We start from the raw sequence: 24,176 nt of genomic DNA, 5'->3' as shown, positions 1-24,176 counted from the left end.
ATTTCATCTGACCCACCCTTTGTGCATATACCTTGTGTTGGTAATTTATAAGGAGAAGTTTTTATATTGAATTTTTTTAATTGTGTGATAATAAACAAAATATTTTTTTGGAAAGAAACGACTACATTCGTATCCATTTTAAAGAAACCGTTACGTGAGGATATCCACACTCCAAGAAAGTGAGTGTGGTACGTTCAAATTGAACGAATTTCTATTTGCATTATTTTCCTCTATTCTATGATAAAGATACCTTGATATGTATGATCCTACACTATTTTAAGTGAGTTTTGGTACGTTTATCCTGAAATGAAAAGGTGGTGAGGAACTATCCCTTTCTCAACTATCAAGATTTTCACCATATAGAGTTCCTTTCCCTTTGGAGAAGTCACTGGACTTGTTTATATTGTCTGATGACAAACAGTATTACACATTGTGTGCCTCCTTTTCTATTTTGTGTTTCTTATGAATTTCACGTTGGAGATTGATTTGAATTGAAAAAGAACCATTGTAGAGATTGGATCCGAAAGAAATTCAAATTATCACCAGTTCGTCAAGATCTCATGTGATGTATATTTAATCATTTTCTCTACCTTGTTTTAAGTATTTAGTATCGCCTTTGATTTCCCCTCAACGACCTTTATTTCCTATAAAAGGATATTCTTTGCTTGAATCAATGACATATATATGGCCTGAGGTTCCAATATATTTATTGTCAGGCAACATTTCTTCCTTGGTCCACTGCCCCTGGAAGCAACTCCTTCCTGACACTTCACCCCGGTCCTACAGGCTGGCATCGATTGTCAGAGTTGCCATCTGATATACAAAGAAGGCTTCCTTTGTCCAGGATAGGATGTCCAATAACCATCAAGCTATTGATATCCTAACTTCCAGATGAAGACCATAATCTGTGCTTTTATTGTCTGATGAAAAAAATTTCTACCAAGAAATGATCAGACATTGCAGATGTATCTAATGGAACTAAGTATATTCCGTCATGTCCATTGTCTACACCATCAAACCCATCACACGCACTACTGTGTAAATGGATACCGTTTGAATGTGTAGCAACCCCTGAATCCTTAAATGAATTTTGGATATTTTGTTCAGATGTAGATTACTCTCTGAGTACCCAATTTCAACACAGCCCCCAACTGAGTCCTCCGATGTGACGGAACCAGAACGACCTTGCCCAGTTTATGAGCCAACCATATCTCTGTTGTCTGTTACAGATGACAGTGAACAATTCCTGAGACTGTGCCAGGATTATTAAGTCGTTAAAGTATGGATTTTTATAAAATACTTATCTCCTGCTAACAGGGATAAGATGCCATCACTACCCTATTTTGGTGAATACTCTGGGAGCTGTCGTCAGCCCAAATGGTAGGGCCTGAAATTGCAGCTGGAGGATAGCAACCTAACATAGCGCTGATAGAACAGTGCTATATGAACATGTGGATAGGCATCCTGACTATTCCGGTTTGCCCTAAATCCTCCTGCTCTATGGCAGAAATACTGGAATGTAAAGTCTCCATATGAAACCTGAGGCACCCAAAAGTACTTGTTCAGTGCTTTGGAATTGAATATGGGCTGGTATGGCCCATTTAGCTTCTGACTAGAAACAGGTTGGAATCAAACCTTGTCCTCATTGTGCAGCAGGAACTGAATTATCACTGCTGCTTGCAAAACCTAGTCTTTGTTTCCACAGAAGACGGTTTGGTAAAACATTTTTTAAATGAGGGTGTTTCCTGAAAACAGCTGCAGCACTTGGTATTACCAGGTGGTTTATCATCCAAGTAATAACTAGGACCAACACTGCTTAGCTTCCAAGATCAGATAAAATTGAGCATGTCCAGTGTGGTGTGGCTGTAGATCATAACCGCAAAATACCGCTTTTTGCACCCAGGCATCTGTAGTAGACTGTTGCCACCTCTGTGCAAACTGAAGAAGTCAGCCTCCCACCCTGGGTCCCACAGGTGGAGGCTCGCACCATCAGGCTGATGGCTTAACTTCAGATTTGAAAACGGTCTTCTGGTAGCCCAATACCTTTTAGCCTTACTAGACTTGTTGGATTGAAACTGTTTGTATTTACCCTTTCCTTTTGCTTTTCCCTGATTCCGAAAGGACCGGAAAGCTGGAAAGTAGGCTTGAATTTATGTATGAAAGCAACCTGTACTTTCTTGGGGTCTGCTTCTGACTCCAAAATACTGTTAATTCTTTACCAAAAAGAATATCTCCAGTAAACAAGATGCAGTAAGAATCCAGAACCTTCCTGGATTCTGATTCAGCTTACCATGTACATATACCCATATCCAGGTCCGCTTACCGCTGCCTGTTTGATATGCATATGAAATTTTTGTTTTCTAGATGCCATTGAAAGATCCACTTTCAATGCATCCGCTGAGGCTGTGCCTATGTGGCTGAAGTCAAAACTGGACTAATGATTGTCCCAGACAAAAAGAAATAAATGGTCTTTAGAAAACCATCAAGTCTCCTATCCGTGACATCATTTATTTATGTAGAAAACTAAATTAACGTAGCTTTTCACAGCAATCTAAGATCTGTGAATCTACTTATTTATTTATTATTTATTTATTAACAGTTTCTTATATAGCGCAGCATATTCCGTTGCGCTTTACAATTAGAACAACAGTAATAGAACAAAACTGGGTAAAAACAGACAGACATAGGTAGGAAGGCCCTGCTCACAAGCTTACAATCTATGGGGAAATAGGCATTGATACACAAGGATAGATGCTACCTATTGCGTAATGGTCCACCAGATTGCTAGGTTCTTAATGGGTTGTATGATATGATCACTCCGCAATGTTGGCCAAGTGTCAGGAGGGTGTGAGAGTAAAGAATTTGATAGGCTTGTCTGAAAAGGTGAGTTTTCAGGGAACGTTTAAAGGTTTTAGACTTGAGGCGAATCTTATTGTGCGGGCAGGGAGGGCATTCCACAGAGTGGGTGAAGCCCGGATAAAGTCCTGTAATTTTGAGTGTGAACAAGTAATGCGTGTGGATGAGAGACGCAGATCTTGTGCAGAGCGGAGAGCTCGGGTAGGGAGATATTTTGAGATGAGTGAAGAAATGTATGATGGTGCAGTTCGGTTAATAGCCTTGTATGTCAGTAAAAGTATTTTATATTTAATACGGTAGAATACTGGTAACCAGTGGAGGGACTGACAAAGCGGATCTGCAGATGATGGAAGATTAGCATTGCAGCTGCATTCAAAATCTACTTAGGGAGCCACCCTTAATAGTCCCCATCTGGACGAGCATAATTGGAATTTCATTACCTGGAATTCTCTTCCTACTGGGCGAAACCCAACATAATTTCCATCAGTTGTTTTGGGACGTTTAAACACAGCTGCCTTGGTTTCAAACATAGGCTCTGCTCCTTCTGAGGCTAGAATGGCTTAGATAGCACTAATTAGCTCAGACGAGAAGAGAGTGTTATACTCCCATTATATAAATCACTTGTGAGGCCACATCTTGAATACTGTGTACAAGTTTGGCCACCATACTACAAAAAGGATATTCTGGAGCTAGAAAAGGTTCAGAGGCGGGTGACCAAACTAATTAAGGGCATGGAGATGCTGGAATACGAAGAAAGGCTTGCAAGGCTAGGCATGTTTACACTGGAAAAGAGGAGACTAAGAGGGGACATGATCAATGTCTACAAATATATAAGGGGACAATACACAGAGCTTGCACGGGACCTGTTTTTGGTAAGATCAGCACAGATCGCTTAGGTTAGAGGAGAGGGGATTCCGCACAAAGCGGCAAAACATTTTTTTTCACCGTAAGGACAATACATATTTGGAATTCCCTGCCTGAGAGAGTAGTAATGGTGGACTCAGTCAACACCTTTAAGAATGGGTTAGATAAATTCCTAATTGATAAGGATATCCAGGGTTATGGTGCATAGTCACGCACTATCGTTATTAAAAAAGAGAGGAATAAAACACAATGGCTGACATCAGCATCAGACAAAATTTAGTCCAAAAATAATACTGAATAGGAGACCACAAATAGGTTCAACACGATGGACAAATTGTCTTTTTTCAACCTTAGATACTATGTTACTGTGTTAGATATACACTGAGCTGAGACCTTCCAAAGTGCAATGAGTCCTTAACTAAACATGTGTAGTCTGTGAAGATGTTGTAATATGTCTATGTGATTTACTTACCACCGGCCTTTAAGCCTGCCTTTGTTAAGAGACTGTCATTCCCTAGGTGGATAACCTCAGAATGAAAGATGCATGTAAGGGTTAATAGGATAACCTATCGCTGGTATAGGAGTTGGCATTACCTGCTCAGCTACATTGGATAATGTCTGCAAAATAGCCCATGAAGGTTCAAGCAGAACCTGTGCCTGCCTCGTTTACTTAAGAGGCTTTGGAGACAACGAACCATTTTGCACAAAATCCCCTTGAACCACGATAGGTTAGCCTCAGTCTGCAAGACAACATGAATCAAGTGTTGGTGCTGCTGTGGAAAGTGTATTTTCCTCACCCTTACCGCTCTTAAACATCATAAATAAATCACACACCTTTACAGTGTTATTACACAATTTGTGACTGTAATCACTTTAAAATTTGTTAAAGTGACATACAATTGTAATACCCCACAATGTGAAGTATTACAGTATGTCTGCCATTGTGCATCACACTACAGTGCAGGTGTATGTCATTATATAACTGACAGACCGCAGCCCCAGCAACTGCTCAAGAGCTCAGGAGCAGGTCACATGACCAGTCAGGTGGTTAGTCCAGTGACAGTTGGGAGAGGTAGTTGATGGAGAGCTCGCTGAGGGGACGGAGAGAGGAGTGCTGGTGCTGCGTACTCGGTGCGGCATTAACAGCTGTGGTAACCGCTCCGTACCTGCATCTGATGACAAAGTTAAGCTGAATTACCCCGAACAGACTCCGGTGGTCCCGCTGAGCTTGGAGAGTGAGTCCAGTGTGGAGATCCTTATCCGCGCTCCAGAGAAGATGTCATCGCTGACGCTGATGACGGGGGCGGTAGCGGATCCCTCCCTCTGACTGCCTGCTGTAAGATACTTCTAGCGGGAACGCCTTCAGGAAAGTGTCTTGGAGGTGACTGACATTCATAGATGGAGACTCTGCCCGACAGTGAGTATGTGTGTGAACACACAGGGAGGATCGGGAGGTGGCCCCGGACAGTCCATATAAGGCAATCAGAGGGCGCACAGAAACAGCTATAGTAGGGCTGTATGTCCCTGAAGGGATTCTCACATCCAACTGAACAATATTAATCTAAAATAGCCTATTTCAACCTACACTGACTGCCCAGAGCAAGAGAAGCTATTTTAGACCGGACACAGTATCACCTCACTTTGGCATGTAGTTAGAGCCAATTGCTGCAGCATAGTGCCACTGTCCTAAAGTCATGAAGACCCTGATATTACAGCAGCATAGAGAATACAGAGACTCAAAGTATTAGCTGAGACCTCATAATTATTACACAGTTTACCTCAAGCTATTGCATTGCACTAATACGTTGAGGACACTGCAGGTGAACTACAAAAACCTAAGCTGGGTTTAAGTGAGGCCTATCCAGCGCACAGTCAGTAAACAGCCAGGCAGGACCAGGTGCCTATCTTATTCAGAGGGATAGAGTTCAGCTCGAGACAATCATTTAGGACCAATATATTAAGCCTGCTTCACCTTCTCAGAGATTTATCAGCACCAATTAACTCTTTCTGCAGTTAAGGGAATACTTTCAACTTATTTACAAAGAACTCGTATGGAAAGGATACAAGCTGGATTGTTCTTGGCTAAAGGCAGGGAGTACATATAAACGCTATACTTCAAAGATTCCTATTAGGCGCCATAAACTTCATGTGCACCAACGTGGTAGTAAGCTAATAACCTGCGCAGTATAAACTAAAGGGGAAAAGAACATTGATTTGTGTCACTTTAATATAGTTCTTGTCAGTGCATGCATGACACTCTATTGCTACTTTGGTTATTGAGGAATTCACTGTCCTAACCTTGTATCTGGTACTAGCGGTATGCATAAATGTTCAGAGTTAAGATTTCAAATCCGCTTAAGAAGGAAGACCCAGAGACGACAGGTTCCGGCCTAATCAAACATTCTGTTTATTGTGTAGGCAATTGTTCCTGTGTATTGTGAAAAGCAAACCAATTTGTGAAATTTACATTTGTTGTAATACTTGTTGAAAGAGAAGGGGCATCTTTGAACCATATTAATAAATAAATTGAGTTGTTGATGAAAACCAGTGACTGTTTATCCTGAGTAAATTGACAATACTCAGCTCTCTGCGAAGACAAGAGAAGGCCTCCAAGTACAAGGTAGGATCCTTAGGGTATATGGTTCACTAATTCCTACATTGACAGTGGGTTTCCATAACTCATCACCCGAGGGGTCCACACAATCCGACCCTACTCTGCTTAACACCTGCATTGAGGATCGGAATACACAGATTTTTAACTGACAGAATTTATTGTAAAGTCAGAAATCACACTAGCAGTCAGTCACAGGTTATACATTAGTATAATAAGCAATATGAGCACATAATCCACTACAAATACATTTAAAGTATGTAGGAGAAACATATTACTGCATTACCTTATATAGGAATTTTAAACATATTCTGTTGCACAGCAAAAGAAAACCACAGCAATAGTTATCAGACTCATATGCATCAGGCACTTTATCTAACTATTCGTACTCAAAGGTAGATAGTGACTAGTGCTGTATAGCCCGAACTCAGTAGAGTGGGATACATGGAGACTCACCCCGCTTCCAGGATCGATCAATACGTTTGCGACCACTGAGTGGATCCAGATGCTACTAGTGTACACTTCCACCCCATGAACCTATAGTGAGCACAGACGCTCAGTGAACACAGACGCACTAGTCACACAGCCGCCTATGCTGCGACTGGGTCCCCTTCGTATACAGCGTCTCAGACGGAAGCGGTAAAACAGTTCATGGTGGGAGACTTGGAGGAAACTGGTCATGAACCAGGGGGAGGGGCGATCAGGAGAGCGTCTGACTCCCCACTGCTGACATCAACCCTAGGGATCGCGGCCTCATACTATTCCTGGAGCCTATGATCCCTAAGGCCTAGCGCTAGTGCACCCGAGGTGGCAGCCACGTCAGCGACTGTTTGGTAGTCTCCTCCCAAAACAGTGCGGCTGTGTCCGTATTCCCCTACTAAGCGGAACTGATGCCTTTCCTTCTCCCCGTGCTCCGGCCACAGCCTGGTAACGTGTGCTGAACCTGCTAGTATATCCGACACAGACGCCCGCCAAAACAGCACTGTACTTGTGGATTAGCGTTGCCGCGACCTGGCGGAGAGTTGTTGGAGCGACTCTTTCTAAGGTACGTATAAGACGCTTTTTAGAAAAATTGCGCAAGAAAACAAATTGTAGGACTATAAAAATGAAATAAGAAAGCTTAGGGCTGCTAAAAACCAAAAGCCCTCTGATCATGGTCCGGCTCCTGCGGCACCAAACAACTGATTTGCCTGAGCCAGGAGGCGGGGATATATGGACTGGCTCGTTGCATGCTGGGAGGCGAAAAGCTTTGACCAATTGGTGCAAATCCACTGTCGCTTCATCATATCTCAATGTTATCCTGTGGTCCCTGCCAGAGAAATGTTAGTAGCTACAGTATGTGCTATTTACGTTGTTGTTCCACTGTCGCGTGGAACTGATGGTCTCAGCAATGAAAGTTGGCAGAGCTTGTTGAGACCATCTACATCAGAGGTCATGAGCCAGCTCTTCAGCTGCTATGGAACTACAAGTTACAAAATACTACAGGCACGCAGTCTTGTAGTCTCATTAAAACCGCCCAGCAACATTTTGCTTAACTCTGATATACATTGTTCTTGTCATTAATGCACCTTGATTCGATTCATATTGATTCCTTAAATACAGATTTATTATCCCATACCAAATGAACATTTGGGAGGAACAACAGTGTAGGAGAAGGAAAAAGTAATCTCAAATGGTATCTAAGTAATCTAACTGGCAGACACAAAACTCAACATTGCTACGGAGAGCTGAAACGTAAACGTAATCTATTGATCTACAGGAAGTGTGTGGCTGTGAGGGATTAGAGAGGGAGCAAACCACCAACCGAGGGAGGGAGGAAAGAAAAGGATAAAGGTAGGAACACTTTGGGTGGGATGTACTATAGGGAAAATGCGATAAAAACCCCATTTTCGTGTTTTTTATCGCATTTTTGTATGTACTATCACCTGATAGTGACTATCACCTCGCGTTTTCTCCCACGGGGGTATCGCTATCTCTGGATGGCGATACCCTATAGAAGCCTATGGGCTTCTTTTCGCCATCCGCAGCAACCCGCCGCAGATGCCGACCCCCCTCCCCCTGGCATATCTTCCTCCAGGAAGCCTGGACCCTGAAGGTAACCTCCTCCTCCCCCTAGCAACACAGCCGGAGGTCCTTCCGGCTGCAGGGGTTGAGGAGGAGGCGCCGGGGACAGCCTGCTGTCTGCTTCCCGGCAGGGGAGCAGGTGAAGAGCCCATGGAGGTGACAGAGACCACACCACCTCACAGGTATCGCGGGGGGCCTCCGTCACTGCATTAGTACATATGCGATAGGCGGCGAAAATGGCGAAGTATGTTGATACATCCCGCCCACATGGAGGTGAGACACCGTCACTAAAACACACTGATCCACTATGAACCCATGATTAGTGAATCAATGCTATTGTTTTGTGTGTAATTGTATTGGATACTTACCTGTAATCAGTGGCATTGCTAAAGCTATGTCTTTTGGATGTATGTGTGTGTGGTGGGTGGGGATAAGAATTGAGGAATTTACCAACTCAGATCTCTTGAATTTACAACTCATAACAAATTCTACTAATCACTGCAAGGTAATGTGTGGAACAGGGGAAATAAAGAGCAATAAATTGATGGAAAACATAGTGTAACTTTTTATTTATTTTTTTATTTTTTATTTAAGTTGAGGTTGAGTGGGGGGTTTCATCTTTCAGTGTCTAGTAAAATAACACATAAGTACTTTCAATCCCGAAATTTAAAGTAGCCTACCCTCAGTCATTAATAATGGCCAGATTCAATTACATGCAGTCAGGGACGGACTAGGGCCTTTTTCCAGCCCTAGCATCTGTGTGCACGCACACGTGAAAGGGGGCGTGCGCAACAACAAAGGGGCACGCGGATACTGCAAATGGGGGCATGCCACAAGTCAGGGGGCGTGGACTCGTACGAGTCCACGCCCACATATTGCTTAGCAACAGGACACTATGGGTGGCGGCAGCAGGGGAGAGCCTGAGAACCGGGAGCTGCGTTGCGCGCGGCCTTCCCAGCTCATTGTGGAGCGGATCGGCCCACCAGCCCATCGGCCCTTCTGCCATTTGCCAGATGGACCGCCCAGCCCTACCTGCAGTGAATTACCGGCAAGCGCGCGTTAAGCCTTAGAATCCAGGACATATTCTCGGAGTTATGGGATAGCAGGTTTATGGCACCCGTGACCATGGCAGCTAACGTGGATTTATGTTCGATCCGCCTTAGTCTTGAATAAAAATCTACGCTAACTGCAGCCGGTTGTGGATCAAAGGGTCGACAGTAACAGTAACACTAAATGGTTGAAATGCACAGGGTTGACGTCAAAAGGTCGACATGGAAATGGTCAACACATGAAAATGGTGACATGAGTTCTATGATGTTATTTTGGTGTCAAAATTTATCTTCCTACACATGGACCCCCAATTAGTGCAAGTTGCGTCCGCTCGCCATGTTTCGGGCATGGTGCCTCGCTCCGCTCGACATACGTTACCGCTCTGAATTGTAGTCCATGTGGATGGTAAAGTAGGAAAAAGTCCTACATATAAAAAAAAAAAAATCCAAAAGACTCATGTTGACCATATGAACATGTCGACCTATTGACCATGTTGACCATATGCATGTCGACCATTTGGTGTTGACCTATTGCTTGTTGATTTTTAATTGTCGACCTATCATCCAGATACCACTGCAGCCTGCGGACTAGCCCCAGCAGATAAATTAGTCCGTGGTAATTAACCCCAGCTAATCGAATTCGGGCCTTAGATTATGTCATTGTCATAAGAATTTGCAGCATAGATCATAAGAGTGTGCTTAGTAAAGAAAGCTGCAGAAGGGGTCACATGACCATAGAATCGCCACAGTATTGCACAATCTTTGGCAACAACATAGTTCCAGCTTTTATCACTTTTACATTGAAGGCATTGGCTCCATTTCTAACTGTTGCAATCTAGTATTTATCACGTTACAGGTTTCAGATAGGTGTCTGAAGGACTAAGCCAGCGTAATAAAGTTATTTTTATGAGAGCACATTCAGAAATCCTTCAGCATGTAGTTTTCAAACTTTTAACACAACAACAACTTTCACATTACTCAAATATAAAAGCCCATGACATATGTATTTGAGAAATGTTTATAACACTCACAAACAGTAATCAGCAAACACAAAAAGCAACACGGTTGGCATAGCGATTAGCATTATCTACTCACAGCATGGTGGTATTACGTTAGGATGCCCCAAGGCCCTGTTTGTATGTTGCCTGTTGCCCCAGTGTTTGCATGGGTTTCCTCTGGATACTCTGATTTCCTTTTAAAAGTCAAAATGCCCTGACACATTAAATGGCTTCTGACTGAAAACACCACGTATTTTTTCCTAGAATATTCTATTTTTATTAGAGATGAGCGGGTTCGGTTTCTTTGAATCCGAACCCGCACGAACTTCACTTTTTTTTTCACGGGTCCGAGCGACTCGGATCTTCCCGCCTTGCTCGGTTAACCCGAGCGCGCCCGAACGTCATCATGACGCTGTCGGATTCTCGCGAGACTCGGATTCTATATAAGGAGCCGCGCGTCGCCGCCATTTTCACACGTGCATTGAGATTGATAGGGAGAGGACGTGGCTGGCGTCCTCTCCATTTAGATTAGATTTAGAAGAGAGAGAGAGAGAGAGATTGCTGTGATACTGTAGATTAGAAGAGAGTGCAGAGTGCAGACAGAGTTTAGTGACTGACGACCACAGTGACCAGTGACCACCAGAGACAGTGCAGTTGTTTGTTTTATTTAATATATCCGTTCTCTGCCTGAAAAAAACGATACACAGTCACACAGTGACTCAGTCTGTGTGCACTGCTCAGCCCAGTGTGCTGCACATCAATGTATTGTATATAAAGCTTATAATTGTGGGGGAGACTGGGGAGCACTGCAGGTTGTTATAGCAGGAGCCAGGAGTACATGATAAATAATATTATATTAAAATTAAACAGTGCACACTTTTGCTGCAGGAGTGCCACTGCCAGTGTGACTAGTGGTGACCAGTGCCTGACCACCAGTATATTAGTAGTATTGTATACTATCTCTTTATCAACCAGTCTATATTAGCAGCAGACACAGTACAGTGCGGTAGTTCACGGCTGTGGCTACCTCTGTGTCGGCACTCGGCAGGCAGTCCGTCCATCCATAATTGTATTATATACCACCTAACCGTGGTTTTTTTTTTCTTTCTTTATACCGTCGTCATAGTCATACTAGTTGTTACGAGTATACTACTATCTCTTTATCAACCAGTGTACAGTGCGGTAGTTCACGGCTGTGGCTACCTCTGTGTCGGAACTCGGCAGGCAGTCCGTCCATCCATAATTGTATTATAATATATACCACCTAACCGTGGTTTTTTTTTCGTTCTTTATACCGTCGTCATACTAGTTGTTACGAGTATACTACTATCTCTTTATCAACCAGTGTACAGTGCGGTAGTTCACGGCTGTGGCTACCTCTGTGTCGGCACTCGGCAGGCAGTCCGTCCAACCATAATTGTATTATATACCACCTAACCGTGTTTTTTTTTTCATTCTTTATACCGTCGTCATACTAGTTGTTACGAGTATACTACTATCTCTTTATCAACCAGTGTACAGTGCGGTAGTTCACGGCTGTGGCTACCTCTGTGTCGGCACTCGGCAGGCAGTCCGTCCAACCATAATTGTATTATATACCACCTAACCGTGGTTTTTTTTTCATTCTTTATACCGTCGTCATACTAGTTGTTACGAGTATACTACTATCTCTTTATCAACCAGTGTACAGTGCGGTAGTTCACGGCTGTGGCTACCTCTGTGTCGGCACTCGGCAGCCCGTCCATAATTGTATATACCAGTGACCTAACCGTGGGTTTTTTTTCTTTCTTTATACATACATACTAGTTACGAGTATACTATCTCTTTATCAACCAGTCTATATATTAGCAGCAGACACAGTACAGTGCGGTAGTTCACGGCTGTGGCTACCTCTGTGTCGGCACTCGGCAGCCCGTCCATAATTGTATATACCAGTGACCTAACCGTGGTTTTTTTTTCTTTCTTTATACATACATACTAGTTACGAGTATACTATCTCTTTATCAACCAGTCTATATATTAGCAGCAGACACAGTACAGTGCGGTAGTTCACGGCTGTGGCTACCTCTGTGTCGGCACTCGGCAGCCCGTCCATAATTGTATATACCAGTGACCTAACCGTGGTTTTTTTTTCTTTCTTTATACATACATACTAGTTACGAGTATACTATCTCTTTATCAACCAGTCTATATATTAGCAGCAGACACAGTACAGTGCGGTAGTTCACGGCTGTGGCTACCTCTGTGTCGGCACTCGGCAGCCCGTCCATAATTGTATATACCAGTGACCTAACCGTGGTTTTTTTTTCTTTCTTTATACATACATACTAGTTACGAGTATACTATCTCTTTATCAACCAGTCTATATATTAGCAGCAGACACAGTACAGTGCGGTAGTTCACGGCTGTGGCTACCTCTGTGTCGGCACTCGGCAGCCCGTCCATAATTGTATACTAGTATCCAATCCATCCATCTGCATTGTTTACCTGAGGTGCCTTTTAGTTGTGCCTATTAAAATATGGAGAACAAAAATGTTGAGGTTCCAAAATTAGGGAAAGATCAAGATCCACTTCCACCTCGTGCTGAAGCTGCTGCCACTAGTCATGGCCGAGACGATGAAATGCCAGCAACGTCGTCTGCCAAGGCCGATGCCCAATGGCATAGTACAGAGCATGTCAAAACCAAAACACCAAATATCAGTAAAAAAAGGACTCCAAAACCTAAAATAAAATTGTCGGAGGAGAAGCGTAAACTTGCCAATATGCCATTTACCACACGGAGTGGCAAGGAACGGCTGAGGCCCTGGCCTATGTTCATGGCTAGTGGTTCAGCTTCACATGAGGATGGAAGCACTCAGCCTCTCGCTAGAAAACTGAAAAGACTCAAGCTGGCAAAAGCACCGCAAAGAACTGTGCGTTCTTTGAAATCCCAAATCCACAAGGAGAGTCCAATTGTGTCGGTTGCGATGCCTGACCTTCCCAACACTGGACGTGAAGAGCATGCGCCTTCCACCATTTGCACGCCCCCTGCAAGTGCTGGAAGGAGCACCCGCAGTCCAGTTCCTGATAGTCAGATTGAAGATGTCAGTGTTGAAGTACACCAGGATGAGGAGGATATGGGTGTTGCTGGCGCTGGGGAGGAAATTGACCAGGAGGATTCTGATGGTGAGGTGGTTTGTTTAAGTCAGGCACCCGGGGAGACACCTGTTGTCCGTGGGAGGAATATGGCCGTTGACATGCCAGGTGAAAATACCCAAAAAATCAGCTCTTCGGTGTGGAGGTATTTCACCAGAAATGCGGACAACAGGTGTCAAGCCGTGTGTTCCCTTTGTCAAGCTGTAATAAGTAGGGGTAAGGACGTTAACCACCTCGGAACATCCTCCCTTATACGTCACCTGCAGCGCATTCATAATAAGTCAGTGACAAGTTCAAAAACTTTGGGTGACAGCGGAAGCAGTCCACTGACCAGTAAATCCCTTCCTCTTGTAACCAAGCTCACGCAAACCACCCCACCAACTCCCTCAGTGTCAATTTCCTCCTTCCCCAGGAATGCCAATAGTCCTGCAGGCCATGTCACTGGCAAGTCTGACGAGTCCTCTCCTGCCTGGGATTCCTCCGATGCATCCTTGCGTGTAACGCCTACTGCTGCTGGCGCTGCTGTTGTTGCCGCTTGGAGTCGATGGTCATCCCAGAGGGGAAGTCGTAAGCCCACTTGTACTACTTCCAGTAAGCAATTGACTGTTCAACAGTCCTTTGCGAGGAAGATGAAATATCACAGCAGTCATCCTACTGCAAAGCGGATAACTGAGTCCTTGACAACTATGTTGGTGTTAGACGTGCGTCCGGTATCCGCCGTTAGTTCACAGGGAACTAGACAATTTATTGAGGCAGTGTGCCCCCGTTACCAAATACCATCTAGGTTCCACTTCTCTAGGCAGGCGATACCGAGAATGTACACGGACGTCAGAAAAAGACTCACCAGTCTCCTAAAAAATGCAGTTGTACCCAATGTCCACTTAACCACGGACATGTGGACAAGTGGAGCAGGGCAGGGTCAGGACTATTTGACTGTGACAGCCCACTGGGTAGATGTATGGACTCCCGCCGCAAGAACAGCAGCGGCGGCACCAGTAGCAGCATCTCGCAAACGCCAACTCTTTCCTAGGCAGGCTACGCTTTGTATCACCGCTTTCCAGAATACGCACACAGCTGAAAACCTCTTACGGCAACTGAGGAAGATCATCGCGGAATGGCTTACCCCAATTGGACTCTCCTGTGGATTTGTGGCATCGGACAACGCCAGCAATATTGTGTGTGCATTAAATATGGGCAAATTCCAGCACGTCCCATGTTTTGCACATACCTTGAATTTGGTGGTGCAGAATTTTTTTAAAAACGACAGGGGCGTGCAAGAGATGCTGTCGGTGGCCAGAAAAATTGCGGGACACTTTCGGCGTACAGGCACCACGTACAGAAGACTGGAGCACCACCAAAAACTACTGAACCTGCCCTGCCATCATCTGAAGCAAGAAGTGGTAACGAGGTGGAATTCAACCCTCTATATGCTTCAGAGGTTGGAGGAGCAGCAAAAGGCCATTCAAGCCTATACAATTGAGCACGATATAGGAGATGGAATGCACCTGTCTCAAGTGCAGTGGAGAATGATTTCAACGTTGTGCAAGGTTCTGATGCCCTTTGAACTTGCCACACGTGAAGTCAGTTCAGACACTGCCAGCCTGAGTCAGATCATTCCCCTCATCAGGCTTTTGCAGAAGAAGCTGGAGGCATTGAAGAAGGAGCTAAAAGGGAGCGATTCCGCTAGGCATGTGGGACTTGTGGATGCAGCCCTTAATTCGCTTAACAAGGATTCACGGGTGGTCAATCTGTTGAAATCAGAGCACTACATTTTGGCCACCGTGCTCAATCCTAGATTTAAAGCCTACCTTGGATCTCTCTTTCCGGCAGACACAGGTCTGCTGGGGTTGAAAGACCTGCTGGTGACAAAATTGTCAAGTCAAGCGGAACGCGACCTGTCAACATCTCCTCCTTCACATTCTCCCGCAACTGGGGGTGCGAGGAAAAGGCTCAGAATTCCGAGCCCACCCGCTGGCGGTGATGCAGGGCAGTCTGGAGCGACTGCTGATGCTGACATCTGGTCCGGACTGAAGGACCTGACAACGATTACGGACATGTCGTCTACTGTCACTGCATATGATTCTCTCAACATTGATAGAATGGTGGAGGATTATATGAGTGACCGCATCCAAGTAGGCACGTCACACAGTCCGTACTTATACTGGCAGGAAAAAGAGGCAATTTGGAGGCCCTTGCACAAACTGGCTTTATTCTACCTAAGTTGCCCTCCCACAAGTGTGTACTCCGAAAGAGTGTTTAGTGCCGCCGCTCACCTTGTCAGCAATCGGCGTACGAGGTTACATCCAGAAAATGTGGAGAAGATGATGTTCATTAAAATGAATTATAATCAATTCCTCCGCGGAGACATTGACCAGCAGCAATTGCCTCCACAAAGTACACAGGGAGCTGAGATGGTGGATTCCAGTGGGGACGAATTGATAATCTGTGAGGAGGGGGATGTACACGGTGATATATCGGAGGGTGAAGATGAGGTGGACATCTTGCCTCTGTAGAGCCAGTTTGTGCAAGGAGAGATTAATTGCTTCTTTTTTGGGGGGGGTCCAAACCAACCCGTCATATCAGTCACAGTCGTGTGGCAGACCCTGTCACTGAAATGATGGGTTGGTTAAAGTGTGCATGTCCTGTTTTGTTTATACAACATAAGGGTGGGTGGGAGGGCCCAAGGATAATTCCATCTTGCACCTCTTTTTTCTTTTCTTTTTCTTTGCATCATGTGCTGATTGGGGAGGGTTTTTTGGAAGGGACATCCTGCGTGACACTGCAGTGCCACTCCTAAATGGGCCCGGTGTTTGTGTCGGCCACTAGGGTCGCTAATCTTACTCACACAGTCAGCTACCTCATTGCGCCTCTTTTTTTCTTTGCGTCATGTGCTGTTTGGGGAGGGTTTTTTGGAAGGGACATCCTGCGTGACACTGCAGTGCCACTCCTAGATGGGCCCGGTGTTTGTGTCGGCCACTAGGGTCGCTAATCTTACTCACACAGCTACCTCATTGCGCCTCTTTTTTTCTTTGCGTCATGTGCTGTTTGGGGAGGGTTTTTTGGAAGGGACATCCTGCGTGACACTGCAGTGCCACTCCTAGATGGGCCCGGTGTTTGTGTCGGCCACTAGGGTCGCTAATCTTACTCACACAGTCAGCTACCTCATTGCGCCTCTTTTTTTCTTTGCGTCATGTGCTGTTTGGGGAGGGTTTTTTGGAAGGGCCATCCTGCGTGACACTGCAGTGCCACTCCTAGATGGGCCCGGTGTTTGTGTCGGCCACTAGGGTCGCTAATCTTACTCACACAGTCAGCTACCTCATTGCGCCTCTTTTTTTCTTTGCGTCATGTGCTGTTTGGGGAGGGTTTTTTGGAAGGGCCATCCTGCGTGACACTGCAGTGCCACTCCTAGATGGGCCCGGTGTTTGTGTCGGCCACTAGGGTCGCTAATCTTACTCACACAGCTACCTCATTGCGCCTCTTTTTTTCTTTGCGTCATGTGCTGTTTGGGGAGGGTTTTTTGGAAGGGACATCCTGCGTGACACTGCAGTGCCACTCCTAGATGGGCCCGGTGTTTGTGTCGGCCACTAGGGTCGCTTATCTTACTCACACAGCGACCTCGGTGCAAATTTTAGGACTAAAAATAATATTGTGAGGTGTGAGGTATTCAGAATAGACTGAAAATGAGTGTAAATTATGGTTTTTGAGGTTAATAATACTTTGGGATCAAAATGACCCCCAAATTCTATGATTTAAGCTGTTTTTTAGTGTTTTTGGAAAAAAACACCCGAATCCAAAACACACCCGAATCCGACAAAAATAATTCGGTGAGGTTTTGCCAAAACGCGTTCGAACCCAAAACACGGCCGCGGAACCGAACCCAAAACCAAAACACAAAACCCGAAAAATTTCAGGCGCTCATCTCTAATTTTTATAACTGGTTCTGGAAACAAGAAGAACTCAGTCAGTCATTCCAGAAACTGAGAAGTGCCTGAAGACTTGTCCAAAGACTTGTCAGCTTTACACCTTTCATATGTACTAATCAAAACCAATAACACCAGTATCTGAGTATTTCCAAAAACAATAACACCAGTATCTTGAGTATTTACCAATTACACAAAGTTACTTTTAACAAGGTAACACAAAACTACTTCTTTTATCTGCACTCACCATTATCAGTGATAAACTTTCTTTTTTTGTCCGACAATTTTTGTTTAGTAACTTATAAGGCGCCATTTTGTTTTCCTACCTTATCTCTGTGATTCACTGCCCTGTAATAAGTGTAATGACAGCACACAATAGTGACAGGAATGGAATTTGCCATTCTTCTTGCATCTAATTTATGCTGAACTGAGCTACTATAGATTATTTTTTTCTATAACAACCTGATTTTTCAGCAGCACCCTCTGCTGTACACTCCACAAACAACAGTCAGTGTATTTAATCATTACATTTCATCTGTAATTCAGGCTGTGAAAAATAAACACAAAGTTCCACAAGCTATTACTAATATATTTTCTTAACGTTAACTTTCCAACATAATTTTGGAGTTGCAATTTACATTCAGCATTCTCTATATTTTTATACAAACATAGATGGAATTAGCTGCCCATTCTTTTTTGTTTGCAGCTTGTTTTGAGATTCGCCCCCTTTAATCCAATTATTAAGTTTAATCCATTGAAGTAGTATGAAAACTGATACAATATGACACATACGTCATGTCCAAAGATTGCAGTCAACAATCTGGGCATAATAAATAATAACCCACGTATATGCCATATTTCACTAAAGACATATGACTACTAAAGGCTGCAAAACAAGAGTTAAAACATTGAGAAATATAAATGAAAATAGGACCCTGGTGTGTTTATATATGACCAGAGCCGTCCCTAACCATTATGATGCCCTAGGCAAGATTTTGGCTGGTGCCCACTAGCACCACCACTAGTTCCCCCTCTGACCCTGCATCCCTTTCCCAGCACCATCAAGGGGCGTGTGGGAATGGAAGGGGCATGGCCACACAATAGTACACCCAATATTAATTTTACATTGCACAGTAGTACCACTTTACCTTATATACATTACTCCTCACAGTAGTGCCCCTTATTCACATTACATCACACTGAATTGCCCCTTATTCACATTACACCACACAATATTGCTCTTTATTCACATTAGACCACACATTAGTGCCCTTTTAACTGTATAAGTTACACCACACAGCACCTTATACACATAATGCCACACATTAGTAATGCCTTTATACACATAATACCACACAGTAATGCCCCTCACACATGACACACATTATTAATGTCCTTATAAACATAATGCACTTTAAACATTATGCCAACCTTTAATAATGCCCTAATACACATAATGTCCCTTACACATGTGCCACACATTATTAATGCCCTTATACACATAATGACACACATAGTGCCCCTTACACATATGCTGCACATTATTAATGCCCTTATACACATAATGTGGCTCACACATTATGCCAACCTTTATTAATGCCATTATACACATAATGTCCCTTACACATATGCTGCACATTATTAATGCCCTTATACACGTGACACACATAATACCACTTACACATATGCCGCACATTATTAGTGCACTTATACATATAATGACACACGTAGTGCCCCTTAAACATATGCTGCACATTATTAATGCATTTTTACACATGACACCTATAATGCCCCTTACACATATGCCGAACACTACTGCACAACCAACCCACCTGCACACAGCACTCACATGGCCCTATCACTGTGACCTCTGCCTCTGCTTGGATACAGCTGTGTCCTCATACATCTTACCCCAATAGGCCATGCAGCAGGAGATGCCTTGCTTGAGTCAGCTGGTAGATCCTGGCCAGCTCTTCTAATGTTGGGCACCTTTTTTGATGTAAATGCATCTTATTTGCACGACTATGTGGCTAGAATGCACAACCATCTTCTGCTGATTAAATTGATATGGGGCATGCCTATATTCTGTGTGTGACTGTATCTGCATACGAAATGCTACGTTACAGTGATTTCCAGGAATACACTCTAATGTAGCATTTTGTATGCAGATACAGCCGCAGTCACACACAGTAATACCAAATGCCCCAGGCATTTGCCTAGTTTGCCTATGCCTAGGGCTGGCTTTGTATATGCCCAACAATTGTGATTCACGCAAATTATGACCACAGTGAAGAGTACAAACAAAACTCTACTCTGTCCACCTCAAACGTTTATCAGGACAACAGTTTCAATATATATAAAAGATATAAAGGAGACAATAGCCCCACAATTTCACAGTACATTTACAATAATTTATTCATCACACATATTTCATATTTATTCCATAAAAATACAAGTAATGGTGTGGATCGGAGGCACATAGATTTCAAATGGATCAAGGCTACGGAACCCCACTTACCCGGCATCTGTTCACGCCAACCTCTGAATCTGCTCCTATCCACCAAATATGACCCCACTCCACAGCCAACAAGTTTCCAGCAACTAGCTCTTCCTCAAGACAATGTGTAATGGAGTCATGAAAATTCCTTTATATAGCAGGAGGTCAATTGTATCAGGGTCAAAATTTGGTACTGGTTGTACTATTATTAAAATAATGTATCCCTGTCTTTAATTCTTAAAACGACCAATTTACTTTACTTGGACATAATCTAAACTCTATTTCTCTGACGTCCTAAGTGGATGCTGGGGACTCCGTCAGGACCATGGGGATTAGCGGCTCCGCAGGAGACAGGGCACAAAACTAAAGCTTTAGGATCAGGTGGTGTGTACTGGCTCCTCCCCCTATGACCCTCCTCCAAGCCTCAGTTAGGTTTTTGTGCCCGTCCGAGCAGGGTGCAATCTAGGTGGCTCTCTTAAGGAGCTGCTTAGAAAAAGTTTTTAGGTTTCTTATTTTCAGTGAGTCCTGCTGGCAACAGGCTCACTGCATCGAGGGACTTAGGGGAGAGAAGTTCAACTCACCTGCGTGCAGGATGGATTGGCTTCTTAGGCTACTGGACACCATTAGCTCCAGAGGGAGTCGGAACACAGGTCTCACCCTGGGGTTCGTCCCGGAGCCGCGCCGCCGACCCCCCTTGCAGATGCTGAAGATTGAAGGTCCAGAAACCGGCGGCAGAAGGCTTTTCAGTCTTCATGAAGGTAGCGCACAGCACTGTAGCTGTGCGCCATTGTTGTCACACACTTCACACCAACGGTCACGGAGGGTGCAGGGCGTTGCTGGGGGCGCCCTGGGCAGCAATGTATAATACCTTATTCTGGCTAAAAATACATCACATATAGCCCCTGGAGGCTATATGGATGTATTTAACCCCTGCCAGGTCTCAGAAAAACGGGAGAAGAAGCCCGCCGAAAAGGGGGCGGGGCCTATTCTCCTCAGCACACAGCGCCATTTTCCCTCACAGAAAGGCTGGTGGGAAGGCTCCCAGGCTCTCCCCTGCACTGCACTACAGAAACAGGGTTAAAACAGAGAGGGGGGGGCACTTATTTGGCGATATGTATATATATATTAAAATGCTATAAGGGAAAAACACTTATATAAAGGTTGTCCCTGTATAATATAGCGTTTTTGGTGTGTGCTGGCAAACTCTCCCTCTGTCTCCCCAAAGGGCTAGTGGGGTCCTGTCCTCTATCAGAGCATTCCCTGTGTGTGTGCTGTGTGTCGGTACTTGTGTGTCGACATGTATGAGGACGATGTTGGTGAGGAGGCGGAGCAATTGCCGGTAATGGTGATGTCACTCTCTAGGGAGTCGACACCGGAATGGATGGCTTATTTAAGGAATTACGTGATAATGTCAACACGCTGCAAGGTCGATTGACGACATGAGACGGCCGGCAAACCAATTAGTACCTGTCCAGGCGTCTAAAACACCGTCAGGGGTGTTAAAACGTCCTTTTACCTCAGTCGGTCGACACAGACACAGACACGGACACTGACTCCAGTGTCGACGGTGAAGAAACAAACGTATTTTCCTTTAGGGCCACACGTTACTTGTTAAGGGCAATGAAGGAGATGTTACATATTTCTGATACTACAAGTACCACAAAAAAGGGTATTATGTGGAGTGTGAAAAAACTACATGTGGTTTTTCCTGAATCAGATAAATTAAATGAAGTGTGTGATGATGCGTGGGTTTCCCCCGATAGAAAATTATTGGCGGTATACCCTTTCCCGCCAGAAGTTATGGCGCGTTGGGAAACACACCTTAGGGTGGATAAGGCGCTCACACGCTTATAAAAACAAGTGGCGTTACCGTCTCCAGATACGGACGCCCTCAAGGAGCCAACTGATAGGAGGTTGGAAAATATCCTAAAAAGTATATACACACATACTGGTGTTATACTGCGACCAGCGATCGCCTCAGCCTGGATGGGCAGCGCTGGGGTGGCTTGGTCGGATTCCCTGACTGGAAATATTGTTACCCTTGACAGGGACAGTATTTTATTGACTATAGAGCATTTAAAAGATGCATTTCTATATATGCGAAACTCTGGCATCAAGAGTAAGTGCGATGTCCATATCTGCCAGACGATGTTTATGGACACGACAGTGGTCAGGTGATGCAGATTCCAAACGGCACATGGAAGTATTGCCGTATAAAGGGGAGGAGTTATTTGGGGTCGGTCCATCGGACCTGGTGGCCACGGCAACAGCTAAAAAATCCACCTTTTTTACCCCAAGTCACATCTCAGAAGAAAAAGACATAGTCTTTTCAGCCTCAGTCCTTTCGTCCCCATAATATCTGCCCAGAGATAGAGGTAAGGGAAGAAGACTGCAGCAGGCAGCCCATTCCCAGGAACAGAAGCCTTCCACCGCTTCTGCCAAGTCCTCAGCATGACGCTGGGGCCGTACAAACAGGTGCGGTGGGGGGTCGTCTCAAGAGTTTCAGCACGCAGTGGGCTCACTCGCAAGTGGACCCCTGGATCCTACAAGTAGTATCCCAGGGGTACAGATTGGAAATTCGAGACGTCTCCCCGTCGCAGGTTCCTGAAGTTTGCTTTACCAACGTCTACCTCCGACAGGGAGGCAGTATTGGAAACAATTCACAAGCTGTATTCCCAGCAGGTGATAATCAAAGTACCCCTCCTACAACAAGTAAAGGGGTATTATTCCACACTATATTGTGGTACTGAAGCCAGACGGCTCGGTGAGACCTATTCTAAATGGAGTCACTCAGAGCAGTGATAGCGAACCAGGAAGAAGGGGACTATATGGTGTCCCTGGACATCAAGGATGCTTACCTCCATGTCCAAATTTGCCCTTCTCACAAAGGGTACCTCAGGTTCGTGGTACAAAACTGTCACTATCAGTTTCAGACGCTGCCGTTTGGATTGTCCACGGCACCCCGGGTCTTTACCAAGGTAATGGCCGAAATGATGATTCTTCTTCAAAGAAAAGGCGTCTTAATTATCCCTTACTTGGACGATCTCCTGATAAGGGCAAGGTCCAGAGAACAGTTGGAGGTCTGAGTAGCACTATCTCAAGTAGTTCTACGACAGCACGGGTGGATTCTAAATATTCCAAAATCGCAGCTGTCTCCGACGACACGTCTGCTGTCCGTAGGGATGATTCTGGACACAGTCCAGAAAAAAGGTGTTTCTCCCGGAGGAGAAAGCCAGGGAGTTATCCGAGCTAGTCAGGAACCTCCAAAAACCAGGAAAAGTGTCAGTGCATCATTGCACAAGGGTCCTGGGAAAAATGGTGGCTTCTTACGAAGCGATTCCATTCGGCAGATTTCACGCTAGAACTTTTCAGTGGGATCTGCTGGACAAATGGTCCGGATCGCATCTTCAGATGCATCAGCGGATAACCCTGTCTTCAAGGACAAGGGTGTCTCTTCTTTGGTGGCTGCAGAGTGCTCATCTACTAAAAGTGCCACGGTTATGCATTCAGGACTGGGTCCTGGTGACCACGGATTCCAGCTTGAAAGGCTGGGGAGCAGTCACACAGGGAAAAAATTTCCAGGGAGTGTGATCAAGTCTGGGGACTTCTCTCCGCATAAATATACTGGAGCTAAGAGCAATTTACAATGCTCTAAGCTTAGCAAGACCTCTGCTTCAAGGTCAGCCGGTATTGATCCAGTGGGACAACATCACGGCAGTCGCCCACGTAAACAGACAGGGCGGCACAAAAAGCAGGAGGACAATGGCAGAAACTGCAAGGATTCTTCGCTGGGCGGAAAATCATGTGATAGCACTGTCAGCAGTTTTCATTCCGGGAGTGGACAACTGGGAAGCAGACTTCCTCAGCACGACCTCCACCCGGGAGAGTGGGGACTTCATCGAGAAGTTGTTTCCACATGATTGTGCACCGTTGGGAAAGACCAAAGGTGGACATGATGGCGTCCCGCCTGAACAAAAAACTGGACAGGTATTGCGCCAGGTCAAGAGACCCTCAGGAAATAGCTGTGGACGTTCTGGTAACACCATGGGTGTACCAGTCGGTGTATGTGTTCCCTCCTCTGCTTCTCATACCAAAGGTACTGAGAATTATAAGACGTAAAGGAGTAAGAACTATACTCGTGGCTCCGGATGGGCCAAGAAGGACTTGGTACCCGGAACTTCA

The 24,176-nt window shown here is 44.8% G+C and overlaps 2 long non-coding RNA genes across 2 annotated transcripts in view; both read left to right on the top strand.

The window, feature by feature from the left end:
• LOC134944920 (uncharacterized) overlaps nt 1–24,176 on the top strand; it is a 205,438-nt gene that overhangs the window by 57,334 nt on the left and 123,928 nt on the right. The window lies entirely within an intron of this gene.
• On the top strand, nt 4,677–6,267 carry LOC134943496 (uncharacterized). The gene is made up of 2 exons (XR_010181572.1): nt 4,677–5,141; nt 6,139–6,267. It is a non-coding gene; the product is annotated as an uncharacterized LOC134943496 (long non-coding RNA).

This window comes from Pseudophryne corroboree, chromosome 7 (assembly GCF_028390025.1).
Source record: "Pseudophryne corroboree isolate aPseCor3 chromosome 7, aPseCor3.hap2, whole genome shotgun sequence".
Classification (NCBI taxonomy): Eukaryota; Metazoa; Chordata; class Amphibia; order Anura; family Myobatrachidae; genus Pseudophryne; species Pseudophryne corroboree.
The sequence above is the reverse complement of the archived record's forward strand: the minus strand, read 5'-3'. Positions and strand labels throughout refer to the sequence as shown.